Here is a 17,009-nt window from a genome sequence, read left to right as displayed (position 1 = left end):
TTTACTGCTGTACTGCAAGTTGTGATATCACCCCTCTCTTCCCCCATCTGCAGTCTAACAATAGAAGAATAGGATGTCTACCAGATGACAGCTCCCTGACACAAGATAACAGCTCCTTGGTAAATATTACAATAGCACTCAATAGTAAAAATCCAAGTCCCACTGTGACTCCTTCAGTTACATTGAGTAGGAGAAACAATAGCCTGCCAGAAAGCAGTTACATAGTACAGCACTTTGTAAAGTACATGACCAGGCAAAATGACCTAAGATGGCACCTACACATCAATATTACAACTAAAAAAGAAAACACTTGCTGGTTTAGGAATGAAATTTTACATGGTGGAGTGAATTATTTGCCGTGTAAACTGTTTCATTTAGAAATAAAAACTTCACCATGAAAATCATGACAGAATCCCTTTAATATACTTTTGGCATTGGCTTCTGATGACACTTGTATGTGTATGTATGTGTGTGTATGTGTGTATGTGTATCTCTAAAGCGTGTTGTGTTTAAGGTTGCTGAATCCATAATAAACATTGGGGCAGAGCACCCCCAGTCCCTTGTAGATAAATTGGACGCTAATTGGTTTATGTGTTTCCCTGTGAAAAGTTGTGTTAATCAGACTAGTGAAATCTGTATGTTGTTTATAGAATTTAAAATAGCTGTTTTAGTTTGAGAATCGCTGCACTGTACCAAGGGAAGAGATCTCCCTCTGCTGGGAAGTGGTATGCTCCAGTGCAATACATTAAACACTGCCTAAATTGTAATGTTGCTTCATTTGGGACATATTATGGAGATATTTATACACACACAGCTTTTTTTTTTTTTCATGAATCAAATTTTTTCTTTAAAAATTTGTGTTTTTTCTTATTGCTCTAAAACGAACAATTTGAGATTTAAAAGTGTAAAAACCACCAATAACTGTAATACAAAACCTCAGCAAGTAAAAGCAGTCAAGGTCCCATAGACATCAATGGGAGCTGCAGATTTTTTTTCGCTTGTAATTTTCCTAACAACTAGAAATTTTTGGCACAGCTACATCATTTTATTTTAATGTTTTTTTGTCGTTGTATCCTTTTTATATTTAGATTAAAAGAATAATAACACCAAAAATGTAGTGTTTTAAAGGAATGACAATATAATGTAGTGATGTCCTGCACTGGTAAAACTGATGTGTTTACTTCAGAAACTCTACTATAGTTTATATATACAAGCTGCTGTGTAGCCATGGGGGCAGCCATTCAAGCACAGGATACACAGTAGATAACAGATAAGTACTACTATAGTTTATATATACAAGCTGCTGTGTAGCCATGGGGGCAGCCATTCAAGCACAGGATACACAGTAGATAACAGATAAGTACTACTATAGTTTATATAAACAAGCTGCTGTGTAGCCATGGGGGCAGCCATTCAAGCACAGGATACACAGTAGATAACAGATAAGTACTACTATAGTTTATATAAACAAGCTGCTTTGTAGCCATGGGGGCAGCCATTCAAGCACAGGATACACAGTAGATAACAGATAAGTACTACTATAGTTTATATAAACAAGCTGCTGTGTAGCCATGGGGGCAGCCATTCAAGCACAGGATACACAGTAGATAACAGATAAGTACTACTATAGTTTATATAAACAAGCTGCTGTGTAGCCATGGGGGCAGCCATTCAAGCACAGGATACACAGTAGATAACAGATAAGTACTACTATAGTTTATATAAACAAGCTGCTGTGTAGCCATGGGGGCAGCCATTCAAGCACAGGATACACAGTAGATAACAGATAAGTACTACTATAGTTTATATAAACAAGCTGCTGTGTAGCCATGGGGGCAGCCATTCAAGCACAGGAGACACAGTAGATAACAACAAGCAGATTAAAATGTAGCTCGTGCCCTCACAGCTCCTCCCCTGCTATCACTGCCCAGTCCCAGATGTCATTGGCCACACCTCCTGCCCATTTTCCCCGATGCTAAAAGGTGGCACCAGACCCAGGATCACCCCTGCAGGTACGGGATCCGGTATCCAGGAACCTGTTATCCAGAAAGCTCCGAATTACGGAAAGGCTCTATCCCATAGACTCCATTTTATCCAGTACTTTGTACTTGATTCAAACTAAGATATTATTAATCTTTATTGGAAGCAAAACCAGCCTATTGGGGTTATTTAATGTTTACATGGTTTTCTAGTAGACTTAAGGTATGAAGATCCAAATTATGGAAAGATCCATTATCCGGAAAACCTTAGTTCCTACCTTGATTCTGATTCTCTCTTCCCTGCCTGCTTTGGTCTTATGCCTGGATACTGCCTGGAAACTATGAACTGTCTGAGTTACATAGTAACATAGTAAGTTAGCTTGAAAAAAGACACATGTCCATCAAGTTCAAATTTTAACTCTATATAAACCCTCTTAACATGAATTGGACTTTTCTGTATACAGCTTCCTCCTTGGACCCAACTCCAACCTACTAGAGTGCTGGGCCCTGACTCCATCAATCAAACTCAGGATCCCAGGGCTGCAAGAAAGCCAGTGTTAACCACTAAGCGTCTTAAAGACACATTATAATTCAGTATCGAATATATCTTCTATCATGACAATCAAATAATTATGTATGACTAATGTTTTTTTTACAAAATTTCCCACATTTCACATCTGTTGGATTTTAGGTCCCGTAATCAATTAAGCTGACCTTAAAATCTAACTTAGTAAAATCACACGCTCTGGTGGCTCAACAATTTGCACCGTTTCGCTTCCCTGAAAAATTCTCAAATTTCGCGCGGAATTCGTGAAACGGCGAAAAATTTGCGAAACGGCGCCGGCGTTTCGTTTTTGACACCGGCACCCGTTTTTGATGCCGGCACCCGTTTTTTGAAAAAACTTCAATTTTTTTGAAATTTTTTTTTTGATGCCGGCGAATTTTCGCAGGCATTTTCGCGAATTTATTCGCTGGCGGCGAATCGCACAAATTCGCGCCTGGCGAATAAATTCGCCCATCACTACTCAACAATGTATATAGCAATGTCCAATTACGGAATATGTTGTAATTCTATTTTCAGTTCCCCCGGCCATAGTCCTCAACTCTAGGATTTCAAAGAACATTTTTGGGGAAAGTTTATATTATTTGTGAGTGACTGAACATAAAAGCAATGGGTTGCTACTCTACAAAATATACAAAGAGGACTCTAGCATCTTCTCAGCTGCGTCAGGATGAATTCTCAAAATGAAAAACGTTGATTCTAGCCTGGTGTTGTCACTGACCCTTTGGGTGAAAAGTGCAATAAAAGCAGAAGATGAATCTAACAGATGATTGTGTGAGGGAAAACAGGAGCTGTGCATTGTCCCTGATACAATAAAGAAATGTTTATGTGAGAAGATGTTGAGAACACACAGATGAAGAATGTCATTCTTTAAACCATACAGGAAACATTCCTCAAGTTCATCATTACATGTGCTACTGAAACGTATATTCTAGGCCGGGACAGTGAATAATATCTGAGAAGCAGATACCTGGTTAGTAAGATATTATTTTCTTCACATACCCATTACACATTCATAATAAATCATGCTTTTGTCTTCTTACTTACATCAACCTTCTAATTTATCATATATGGGTTGGTGAAAGAGCTGCGTGTGTTCTTTCTCATTATTATGGGGCCCATTTACTTAGCTCGAGTGAAGGAATAGAAGAAAAAAAACGTTGAATTTCGAATGTTTTTTTTGGCTACTTCGACCATCGAATGGGCTACTTCGACCTTCGACTACGACTTCAACTTCGAATCCAACAATTCAAACTAAAAATCGTTCGACTATTCGACCATTCGATAGTCGAAGTACTGTCTCTTTAAAAAAAAACTTCGACCCCCTAGTTCACCACCTAAAACCTATCGAAGTCAATGTCAGCCTATAGGGCTGAAAATCGTTCGATCGATGGATTAAAATCCTTCAAATTGAACGTTTCGAAGGATTCAATCGTTCAATCGAACGATTTTTCGTTTGATCGAACGAATTGCGGTAAATCCTTTGACTTCCATATTCAAAGTCGAAGGATTTCAATTCACCAGTGGAATATCGAGGGTTAATTAACCCTCGATATTCGACCATAAGTAAATTTGCCCCTTTATGTTTTTGAATGATTTCTGTCCAAATGGAAAATGTTCCTAAACAAGGAAGTAGCAACAGTGATTGAACAACATGTCATCTCCCAAAGGTCTTCAAATGGCCTTAAAGTGGAACTAACATAAAAAATGAAAATTTTGTATGTTTCACTAGGGATGTAGCGAACTGCCGATTTGGTGTTCGCGAACGCCGTTCGCGAACACCGGCAAAAAATGCGAACGTTCGCGAACAGTTCGCGAACTTCGAACACCGCTAAAATCGTTCGATTCGAACGATCGAAGGATTTTAATCGTTCGATCGATCGATCGAAGCCATTCGATCGAATGCTTTTCATTGAATCGAATGCTTACAATCGTTCGAACGAATGGAAATCGTTCGATTTTTAGCGGTCGAAGGAATTAGAATGGTCGAATGGTCGAACGATCGAACGCGAACTCAAAATGCGAACGTTCCCAAACGTTCGCAAACATTCGGCGGACGCGAACGGTCGAAGTTTGCGCGAACTAGTTCGCGGGCAAACAGTTCGCTACATCCCTATGTTTCACCATACTGAAATTAGAAACTAAAATATTTAATCAATTACAAATGTTGTACCATTTCTGAAATAATCAAGTTTTTGTTTCTCTTCGTCCTGTCTTCATTCAGGAGTTGGGTGTCAGCTTTTTATTGACAGTTAGATCCAATGTATCTTTTACTAGCAGATGTGTTAGAGTTCACTCAAATAATGAATTCCAACTAGGGTTGCCACCTGTCCTTTTTTGACCAGGACAGCCTGGTTTTTTGAAGTGCTGTCCAGGTCAAAACTGCCTGCCTGGTTTTCCAAATTAGGATTCCCTGAGATTGACGTGGCCACCTGCCAATTGCTGATCAACATGTCAAATCCACGCCCATCAACATCACTTCACACTTCCAGAGTAAGTTGGGAGGAAAGGTGGCAAACCTAACTCTAGCACAAACAAAATATAACTGACTTTGGCACAAAGTAAAGTAGAGTGGGAGAATATCTGGTGAAAGAGAGCTCTAAAAAATCTTCTAGGCAAAAGGAGCCTTCCCAAAGGCTGCATTGGGCTTAACTGTCATTTAAAAGCAGACCCCCAACTCTTGCATGAAGAGAGAATAAAGAGAGGAATGGGGAGAGCTCATATTATCTTGATTATTTCAGAAATGGGTCAGAGTTTCTAATTGATTATATTTAGAATATGTCTTATTTTAGTAGGATGAAGACTATATGATGAAGCTTATATTAATTTTTTATTCTTGCAATAGTTCCCCTTTAAGCGCTACTGAACACTAGGGTAGTTTTTGTAAGACTCTTTTCATCCAAGCCCCCCCTGGAAGGTTGCACTTTTTGTGATGCCACCCCCATATTTAATAACAACGTTGCAGTTTTACTTTCTATAAAATAAGTGCTCACCACCAAATCTCGCATTATTTGATTTTCATCGTAAGCTTCTGGGAGTATCGAGAAAAGCTGATTCCTCCAAATATCAGTTAACTGACCTTCAGGCTGCACCTCCCCCCCTCCAACCACTACTCCAGGTCTGTTCCACTTTTGAAGAAGCACTGCTCTGGTGAAATGCAGTGAGACCATGGAGTCATCAGACATCTTATTGAACTGCTGGATGTTTAGCCGTTTTAAGGAAAGCAATGGGCAGCATCATGACCTACAGAGTTGCAATTAGGAACATCTGTAAATTTACTCTCTGTTAAATTAAGCATATAGGATATTCCTGACTACTAGGTGGCAGAAGACTAGGGCAAGTGAATCAGTGAGTTGAAAAGAAAATGTAACACTTTTGTGGCCCAACTCACATTTGTGGCATCTCCCAGGCAAAACAATGTTAGGTAGGAGTGTTTTAAGAGCATAGTGATGTTCATATAATAAAGAGATTTAAAGGATTAAAGGATTTTTTGAGTTAGTAGGGGCATTTAACCTATGGGTCCCTATAGACAATATCCAAAAATGGAGAATGGTTAGGTCTTTGTGTGCAGAAAGAGGGCAAGCAATACAGTTAAGACAATTACTTATTGCACTTTAAGGAAAGAAGGAACTGTCAGAAGTTTGTTATCCATTACTGGTAAACATGTTGGATCATTTCTAGTTCTTTGTTAACCAATGGCACTTATGGGCTTCAAGAATTTCATACGGGTTCTAATACCGATTATAATAAGAGTAAGCTCGGTGGAAGGGAGGTCATATTATAATTATAATGGAATAAGCTGGAAAGAAAAATGAAGAAACCTGTAATTGGATGAAAGAATGTTGAATGGTCTCTCCTCTTGTAGGTGGTAATCCTTTCCCCAAATGAGTAACCTTATGTCTTGACAAGAGGAGAAAGTATAAGAAGTTGTGACATGCCATGAATCCCATGACTATAGTTTTAAGGCTTCTTCTTAGGCAAGGACCACTCTATTTTTGTTTCTTTGTGTAGGGACCCATACGTATAATGGCCCTTGTGGCTTCATTCCCTAACAGTGCCTCCTTGCCCTGTTGCTGGGTTAAACCCCATGTAACATATTATACCTTATTTGCATATGCAGTTCATTGGTCAGTAGGTTGATGACTATTTCCTGCATGACTGTAACAAAGTGCTTTGCCTGCAGCAGTTGATCTGGGTGGAAGGTCCACTGAGCCTGGAGTCAACAAGGCCCCAGAAGTGTTAGGCTCTAAAGGAACAACCTCTTTAGTGAATTCGGGGTACAGGGACCACTTGAACTGGTGAAGTCAGGGTGTAGTGTAGCTCCTGTAATAGCATAGAGAGAGTGAGACAGTGAGGCTTAGTTAGTAAGAGCAGCTGAAGATCAGACTCTGCTTTGCCTGCAGTGAAGGTACCACAGTACTGACAAGGGAAACAGGTTATTGTTCTATCCCGGTTCCATGTCTGCTGTAGGGAATCCAGAACACATGAGCTACTGACACCCTGGAAGGTGATCCTTCAGCTCCCAGTGCTATCCCTACTGTGATGTCTTTCTATGCTGTGTCTGCTACCCCTTTAAATGTACCTGGCAATGTACTTTGACTACCTCATGTGTGAGTTTTATAACCCTGGGCCGCTTTACAATTGAATAAAGCCTGTTCTACTGGTTTGCCAAGAACCCCTGGCATCCAACTTTCATTTTTTTACACCTTTGGCAGTAGTGAGTTGTAGTTCAACAACATCAGCACGTGATCTTTCCATATAGCGAAAGCCCATCCTGGTGAAAGAGCCAAATTGGGGTTACATTAGGCACCAAACTTAGATTGCAAGCTCTGCCATGATGGCCCATTCTTGAAATATTCTGTGAGCAGGTTTGTGTACAAGAAATGTATAAGCTGAAACCATATAAAATAACATCAGCTGCTTTTGAGAACATTAATATTCTATACATGCACCCGATGGCCTTTGAATCAGCGCACATAACAGATGCTTGAAATGATTGTTACAAATTCAATTGAAGCCAAACTTTGCCCTGCGGCCATTGTCCTTTTGACGTTTCCAAGTTTATTTCTTAACACCAGGCCTTCATCAGTGGCTGTATAATGAAATGGAAAGAAAATAAATACTTGGCAATGACTCTCATCGGGGACCAATGGTGTTTAGTCTGCCTGCGCTATTGAATGCAAAGGGTGGAGTTGCCTAATACATATCAGAATAGATTCCTTTAAATGATAAACGTCATGGAATGTTTTCCCTGGTACACAGTCTCTCCCTCCCCCGCCAGCCCACTACTAAGAAATAAAAGAATTAATTACAGGTTTTAATAATGTTAATGTCCAAATGTCAAACATTTCCTGCTCATAAATGGTTGAATTAAAGCTTTTTAAATGTGCCTCCTACCTAGAAATTCTCCCAGAAGAGTGTTTAAACCATGCAAATGGTCATTTCAAGGACTTTTGTTTTTTAATAGTGATTTTTCATGGAAGCGGTAATTAAGTTCTGAAGATGATGGAATCTTTCCATGAGAAAAAAGCAAAAATAGCATGGCAGACATCTGAGAGTTAGAATATTACTACATGCTTTCTCATACACCAACAGTAATATTTATTGAAAAGAGAAAATTAAAATTATATGGATTTGGGCCAGCATCTACCTCTACTGCCTTTTATGAGTAAATGTAATAAATCTAAATATCTACATCCTCCCTGAACTCACTGCCGATAGTGTGATGTATCTCACAGTAGTTGGCCAAGTATAGAGGTACAATCTATTTCTTACATGTTCTCTCAGTACTGGTTATAGATCATGATCAATGCCAACTCCATATCTGCTAATGTCACTCAAGAATACCCAAGCTGTCCCCAGCAGGGATCATGGCTGCAGTCATGGGTGAACCTATAGACATTATTTTGCCCAAAAAGCAACAAAATAAAATATCATGGGCTTCTGTAGCACAATATGGTTGTACTTCAACTCCTGCTACTCTCAAGGTAGAGCACCAATAACTCTCACAGGGGAAAATAGATAATAGATAAATAGAAAAGTATCTCCCCAAGGAACTATCCACTGATTTACTGAATAGCAAATATAGGCAAAAAAATGTAAACTTTGAGACAACTGAATATGCTGGTAGCTTATTTGCTTTCATCAAAAACACAACGGATGTACATGACAGTTTCTTCAATAAGATAATCTCACTTCAGTTTCAGGCTCAGGATACTGGAATTTTAGTAGTGTCTGCTAAAGGACTATATGCCACCCTAAGGCCAAATGTCCCTACTTTGGTGTGTGTCTCCTTGGTAACTGTCCACACACAGGTTGTGCTTGTTCTAGCTGTCTCTAGTATTTCACAAATTTAAATACCAGTAAGATGCTTTCTATACCTTAGGGTCCTGTTTTCTATTTAACTGAGGCCTCCTACTTTAGGTATCTCCTTACTAAGGAATCCTGCCTCAGGCTTTCCAGCAACATTCACCCTTCACTTGAAGTGAAGTCCAGAAAGAAAGAATATATCTGTCATACCCAAAGGTCATAGGAATGACTATCAGGGCCTCAGGGCTAAAGTTTAAAGTGTAGACTAGGAGGGAGTAGACTGGCAAGGAGACTGGAAGGATACTTGCCCAGAAAAAAAAATTATTAAGCCAAAATAAAGTGATTAACTACCATTAAACAAGAACAGGCACAAACAACTTACTGGCTCAGGAGGAATAGTTCACGGATAACAAAAGTCCTGGGAAAGGCAAAAATACTAGCAAGGGAAAGGATCCAGAATCAGGAAAAGAACCAGGAACAGGGTCAGGATGCCTACCCCACAATCAGGAACAAGGACAGGGTGCTTGGAAATCAGGAACATGACAGTTTGACCAGCAGGTATAGAGACCTATGAACTGGCCCGGAGGGAAGCCAGGTCATTGTTTAAATAAAGGCTCTCTGCTGGGAGCTCATTAGGGATTGGCTGCACCTGCCAGTTAATGCAGAGCAGCTGTGTATAATTAACAGAACTATGCATAGCCATAGGAACCTCAGAACAGGGTAAGCCTATACCTTACCTGCCTGAATAGAGAAGAGGTAAAGTAAAAAGCTCTAAAATATATAAGATTTCATGGTTTAAACCCAGCAGAGGAATGATACCTCTTCCCCCCTTTATATACTGTACCAAGGACAACCCAAACACACCAGGGTCAATGGTAAAGCATTAATATCTAAGGGTTAAACATTATATAGATCCTATGCACTTCTTTCAATTATGAAAAAATAGAAAGGGAATACACAATTTGTGTAGCTTCCTCTGAAAATATTCACCCACCAGTGCCCTTCGGCAGCTGCAAGAAGATACACTTTTGAGATCCATCTCTGATGGACATTTTAGCATTTCCCAGGCAACTAGGTTTTGAGGACTCTGGACCTGGCAAACACAGGACAACATCATGATGAGTAACACATGTACCCCAAAATACAAGGCAGTGTAGCATAATGCAGTGGGGCGTCAATGAGGTCACTCAGGGTTAATGTCACAGTGGTTGACTCCATTACACCTTTACAGCAGTCAAACGCTGAACTCATTTTTCTTGGGGTCAACCCCATCTCTAGAAACTAAAACCTATGTGGCTCCTCAATAGAGCTAGCTCAATGAGTTAGCGTCATGCTAAATGAGACCCTTGCTAATGAAGGTTATAGGCTGCAGCCAAATAAGTGAGTGTCAACCTTAAAGTGCAGTTGGTAAGCACAAGGTATTGGCTTACTAAGTGCTGGAAAGTGTATATGAATATACAGCTCACAAGCCAAGAATTACCTTATAAAAGGAAATGTGGATTATAAAAATTAAACTAAACTATTTGCATGGGAATAGAAAACAGAACCGGACTCTATTCAGGAGGGAGAATACGGGAATTAAAGTAGACTGTGCCCATCTGTGCTATAAATGGAAAGTCATTTGTTTCAACACGTATTGCGAAATATTTCATTTTTTTTCTTTTACATTTACATTTCTTCTCATATTTCATACCAGCTTACATATTTAATAATATTTTTTCTTTCTCTTTTTTTTAATCCAGGACCTTTGTATTTTTTCCCTTTCTTTTAATTCTAATGTATCATTTCAAAGGCAATAGCAAGAGCGATATAATAAAAAAAGGCTCAAATTCACTCAATGAAATATTCTTCCCCACATATCTATAGAAATATTAATAACAAACTGGACTTTTTGCCAGACTGTCTTGTTTTGCTTTTTGGCTAAAATTTTAGAATTTTCCTTGTGTAACTGGTTATTCTGATGTGTATAATGAACGGCACCAGGGATAGCCTTAGGAACCTCAGAACATGGTAAGCCTATACTTTTAACCCATCTGAATAGTGAAGAGGTAAAGCAAGCCAGCTTTAGTGTAAGAGATACCTGGTTCAATCCCCCAATCTCTCTCCAAAAGTTATTTTTACTGTCCATTCACACAAGTCAAAAGCTTGGAGGATGGCAGAGTTGGCAGATCCCCACCATTATGATAGGAATCATTTTCCAGTAGAAATAAGACTGTTGGGGATGTTGAGTAATATATGGCGATGAAAGACTATGCAGCAGATATACTTACATGTAAATTTTTGCTTCAGAAATCTTCGGAAATTATTTTGTTGCGACTACATGCATTCATCAAAATACGTGATTTCGTATCCGCAAAAGAACGCTGGACTATTTTCATCAGCGAAGATTTGTTAGCACAAAGATTTCTTAGCGATTTTTCTATAGCGTTTCTTTCTTCCTAGCAAAACTATGTTAACTTAATTAAGTTTACATCAATTGAAAATGAAGTGAGTATATAAAGCTCATTTGTACAGTAAGTATCTATTGGTGATGTTGAAATTGCCAAAAGTTGCCACTTTATATTATAAATCTCCAAGGAAGCAAAACCAATAGAATATAGAAATAGGCCATGAGCCTAAACAAAAACAAATGTCTAGTGAATTTTTTCGTCAGGCATGGATTTATGGTTAAATTCTGCATTTCATAATCTATGATTCTTTTTTTTTTGCAAAACTGCGGCAAGACAAAATTGTTGGCGATACAAAAAACCATAAGAAAAAACTCTCATTGACTTTGCATTTAAAGTGAGGGAAAAAAAGTGTAAAAAATTATCGCTCATAAAAAAAAATGCTTTTTGCGATTTTTATGCCGTTTCTCATTTTTTTTAAAAAATTCGCTCATTACTACAAATGTGATATGAGCTTCATATGTTAAAAAAGTGTAAATAAGATATTTTAAACAATGACAACTTGTAAACATAATCACGTTTTAGTAATATGCAAAAACACCAGCCATGTTGTTTTTTTTATCACTTTTTTGGAATACTGGATATGATGTCACTGAGGATGAAGCTTCAGCTTATTAATTTGCCAGTCACAATCTGGTGAAACAGACTTTGGCGAAAAGGGTAATGAAGATAAACTTTGATAAATAAACAAATATTGGTTAGCTGAGCTAAAATTTCGCCTGGTGAAATGGTTTGAAAAGTTTTCTGCTAGCAAAGTGTCTTACTTGCCTTTTAGTGAGTAGGCGATGTTTCTGCAAATTGACTACATTCCTGAATCCATCCAGTTTATCTCAATCCTTCCTCTTTTTAAATCCTACTTTTCCACATAACTGAAATGGAAAAATACAGTCACCTGGAAGGAGACAGGTATCATTACTAATTTTTGGCAACACATTAAATAAATACATAAATAAACAGAAACCAGTGGTGACTTGAAGGTGGAAAGTATAGGTCATTTGGGGGGTTATCAAAATCCAAATTTTTCTCATGTTTTCAATAAAAAAAGTTCGTCCAAACTAGAATCCATGATTTACCCTTATTTATCATTTAAAAAAAAAACATGAAAAAATCGGATCGGGAAAAAATGCAACATTTTAGGATTGCCTCATGAAAATTCCAAATTTTTCGGATTTGATGCTGAAAACTCCCAATTTTTCATCAAATCAGCGGAAAAGCCCACAATGTTTGGATGATCTTATGAAACCCAGCACAGACCATAATATCTTCAAATTGCTAAGGACCTCTGCCACTGATGTCTACAGGACCTCAACAGGTTGAAAACTGATTATTTTCAGATTTTGACTCTTTAAATATAAAAATATAATAATAAGTCTTGAAAAACTTTAGTTTTTTCCCACTAATTCAGATTTTATAGTGAAAAAAACTCAAATGTTATACATTTTTAGCATTCAGACTTTAATAAATAACCCCGTTGGTCTTTGAGGTGCAGAGTCAGTCCTGTGAGAAGAAACAAACCTGACTTTTACGTCTATACACACATTTGAGTGGTCCACCCACTGGATCACTTATCATTCTATCACCAATAAACAGATACCTGCAACAATTCAATGGTCTTAAACGTATGGTCACCTGTTTAATTCTCCCAGTATCTCAGTCTGCTTAAGTTAAGTAAGAGCATAAAGGCAAAACTGTATGTTGTATTTCACAGCCTCCCCTGTAAACAAAAATAACTATCTTCAGATTCTCTTAGCAACTTTTTTGTTGTGCATCCATGCTGTTAACCAAAGACAAGGTTGGGTAATTTTGGCTCTCTATGAATTGGGTGTTGTGCTTACAATTTTGTCTCCACTGATGTTCTTGTTTGTTTTGTTTCCTTGTGTCTATTGACCTTCCTGTGTCCACCAGGGGTTATCTCTGTAGCAGGCCACATCCCTACCTTCTACTCAGCTAAAATCCCATCATGTGACACAGAGATCTAAATTGTACCAGAGATTATCTTCATTGTTCTTTTAATTCTGTACAATTTAAACTCAGTGAAAGCTGAATTCAGGAAAGCCAGGGAGATATAAGCCTTCCGATCATGGAAAGGAAGAGAATATTATCAACGACTTTGACACTACTCAATTTTCCTGTGCTCATCTTCATAATCAGCTGTTGGTTTCTAATATTTTTAGTTTGTGTTACATATTTCACTTATAGGAGAGGAAGTATTTACCTGTTCTTGTTTAATCCTTAATTAAAATATAGAGCTTTAAAAACAAGTATGTTGACTTTTTTTTATACAGGTACAGGCTCAACTTTGGAAAGATCCAATCAATGTTGACCCAGTTAATTATTTATTGTCACAAAGTGGAGGTTAATTGATCTACCTCAAATCTTATACTAAGGTTCATTGTGAATGTTTTGGTGTTTTAACACACTAAGGGGGTCATTTAATAAACTCTGAATGCAAAAATCACGTGATTTTTTTTATATAAAATCTGACTTTTAAAAAATTAAGAATTTTTTTATTTTTTTTATTTATTAAACCCTGAGGATGGAAAAGCCAGAATATGAAAATCCGGCATCTCAGACCTGTTGAGGTTACATATAAAATATTTATATCAAAGACACCTATAAGTGCCGGAGGGTACGAAACGCGTAAGGTGAACCATGTGGGGTCAGTATGTATCTGTTTTTTAACATGTGAGCACTAATAAACAAATTGTTTTTACTGGATTCAAGCCTCAGGACAAAATATTTTGTGCTGATTGCCTTTTGAACCGGGGCATGTCCCTTTGGCTGTGCTAGAAGATATATGGGAAGCAGCTGGATGGACTCCCAACCATACAATGATTGAGGTTACATATAAGTCAGTGGGAGAAGACCCAATGATTTTTTGATGTGTGCTGGGTTATGTGCAATACCCAAAATTTTTGGAGTTTTCGGGTGAAAATTCTGAAAAAATCATGAAATTTGTGAAAATCGGATCAAAAAATCCAAAAAAATTGTGAAAGTCAGATTTTTTCCACAAAGCTAATTTTCGGGAAAATGTAATAATAAATAAGCATAAAAAACCTGAGCGGATTTGATCAAGGTTTGTAGCAGAAAATATTGAGATAAATTCGGACTTATTCGAACAAATGACCCCCTTACCCATACCTACAAGGATGCCTTTAATTGGTAGGAATTGTGAGGGGTCCAGAGAAGAGGGGTGGGATTAAGCTCGCACCTTTGTTTGGTACCCATCGGGCTACCCGCGGACTGCCCACAAGCCCAGAAAATCGGGGACTTTTTGGCCGAAACCCAACCACTTTGTGGGTATTCCGTGGGTATTCTTACGTGTTTTGTGCTGAAAGGCACTTAATCATAGGCACTAGGAGAACTAAATAGGGATGTAGCGAACTGTTCGCCCGCGAACTAGTTCGCGCGAACTTCGACCGTTCGCGTCCGCCGAATGTTCGCGAACGTTTGGGAACATTCGCATTTTGAGTTCGCGTTCGATCGTTCGACCATTCGACCATTCGAATTCCTTCGACCGCTAAAAATCGAACGATTTCCATTCGTTCGAACGATTGTAAGCATTCGATTCAATGAAAAGCATCCGATCGAATGGCTTCGATCGTTCGATTCGAATGAAAATCCTTCGATCGAACGATTAAAATCCTTCGATCGTTCGAATCGAACGATTTTAGCGGTGTTCGAAGTTCGTGAACTAATCGCGAACGTTCGCATTTTTTGCCGGTGTTCGCGGACGGCGTTCGCGAACACCAAATCGGCAGTTCGCTACATCCCTAGAACTAAATCCTAAAAATCACTATATCTAGAAATGTCATATTTTATACAGTGAAATGACTGGTCTGCCTAAATGTTCAGCATCTCTATAATGATGATATAGTAGATCCAGCCTTTAAAAATTGTCACAAGAGCTCTCCATCTTGCTTTTTGTTTGGTGTGCCTTGGGCTAGTATAGTATCCCAAAACACAATGTGCAGAATTCTCAATCTACTTCTAGTGCCAAAAATAAACATTTCTAACAACCTGTTTGCATTTTTGCAGTTTCTCCTGAAATTGTCTCTTTTTTTTCCGTCTAGAGGAATGACTGCTGTTTTACATAGAAACCAATGCTTTATGTTTTTAGAAACCACATTATGATGTTCAGCAGAGTATCATTCAAGCCCAGAACCTGGGCAACATTTAAGGCCTCGAGCTTTCACAGTACTGGAGTGTTAAATGTCACACAAGTGCCAATAGAAACATTAAAGTTGTTTTTTTTTTAAGTAAAAAACCTGATCTAAAACATTTTAGGTGCAGCCTTTAATTTGGGAAACCAAGCTACCATTTAATTGGCCAAATAAATCCCACTTGTTTTGACAGTGAAAGGTGCATATGGAAGTGCAACGTTCATGAAGACACAGTGTTATATGATTTAAAGGTGAAGGCCTTGGGCTTCTAAATACTCACTTCTCTTCAGCAGTGATTGACAAATTTGTCCAGTTTTGCTCCACTGAAAAATTTGGGAATTTACCACAAAATTCGCGAAACAGCGAAAAATTCACAAATTCAATTTTGTGACAATTTTTATACGGGCGCCTATTTTGCCAAATACATTAAAGTCAAAAGGCGTCCGAATACTTTTGACGTTGATACTTTTGATGTGGAGGATTTTTCACCGATGCATTTTCGCTGAAGTTTTGCGAATTTATTCACTGGTGGTAAAATGAGGAAATTCGGCACAAATTAGTGCCTGGCAAATTTATTTGTCCATCGCTTCTCTTCAGGATCTAGCTGACACAGTGCAATGTCACTTAATACTGTGTGTGTTATATGTGCTGCATCCATGGGGCATATTTATTACCTATCGAGGGTTTGAAATGTACTCTTATTTTCATCCATTGTTTTGTTTTGTTTTCATGGTGAAGGATTTTTTTTTTGCATGAATATATATTTATACACACACCCAGTATCCATTTTGGTTAACTCTTGCCTGTATTCTTGCATTGACTCTGAATGAAAACTGTGTTCCCCTTTCTTACTTTTGTTGACTTTGTTTCCAGGAGCAGCAAAATACCCTGTCTGAAATCCCGTGCCTGTTTTGCCTACTTTAATAAAGAGCAAAGCCTATTTTGCCAGTCTTGTCAGTCCTGTATATTCCCCAGTACCAGGGTCAGACTGAGCTGAGGGACACGGGAAAAACCCTGGTGGTCCCAAATCTTCATGGGCCCCTGCAGCCAAGATCTACTCCCCATGGCCATTGTGCTCCCAGACCTCCCCCCCATCAATGACATGACAATGAAAAGAGCAGGTACATTGCAATGGGATGAGGGGTGGATGTGGTTTGGAGCTTAGTTGGGGGGCTGTAGTGTAGTGGAGTTGGGGGCACCCAATTCGGCAACCATGGTGGCCCTGACCCCCCCTAGTCTAACACTGCCCAGTACCCGCTTTCTCTTCTCAGTCGCCAATACCATGGCCCTTACATCAGCCAACCTGTGCCAAAATAAATTCATATTGTTTTTACTCTTCTGCCTCTAATGGACTGCTCATTGAGTCTACATGGTTGATTCCAGTGCACCTGGGCCTCCATGTGACCTTGATGAGTTGTTAATAGTGATTTCTCCCATTTCACAGAAAAATTAGCGAAACACATATTTTGCCGACGCGTCAATGCTGAAGTTATTCACCCATCACTAGTTGTTAACACAATTATATTGGCTTACCTGGATTCTGCATGTG

This window comes from Xenopus laevis, chromosome 6S (assembly GCF_017654675.1).
Source record: "Xenopus laevis strain J_2021 chromosome 6S, Xenopus_laevis_v10.1, whole genome shotgun sequence".
Taxonomy (NCBI): Eukaryota; Metazoa; Chordata; class Amphibia; order Anura; family Pipidae; genus Xenopus; species Xenopus laevis.
Note: the sequence above shows the minus strand (reverse complement) of the source record.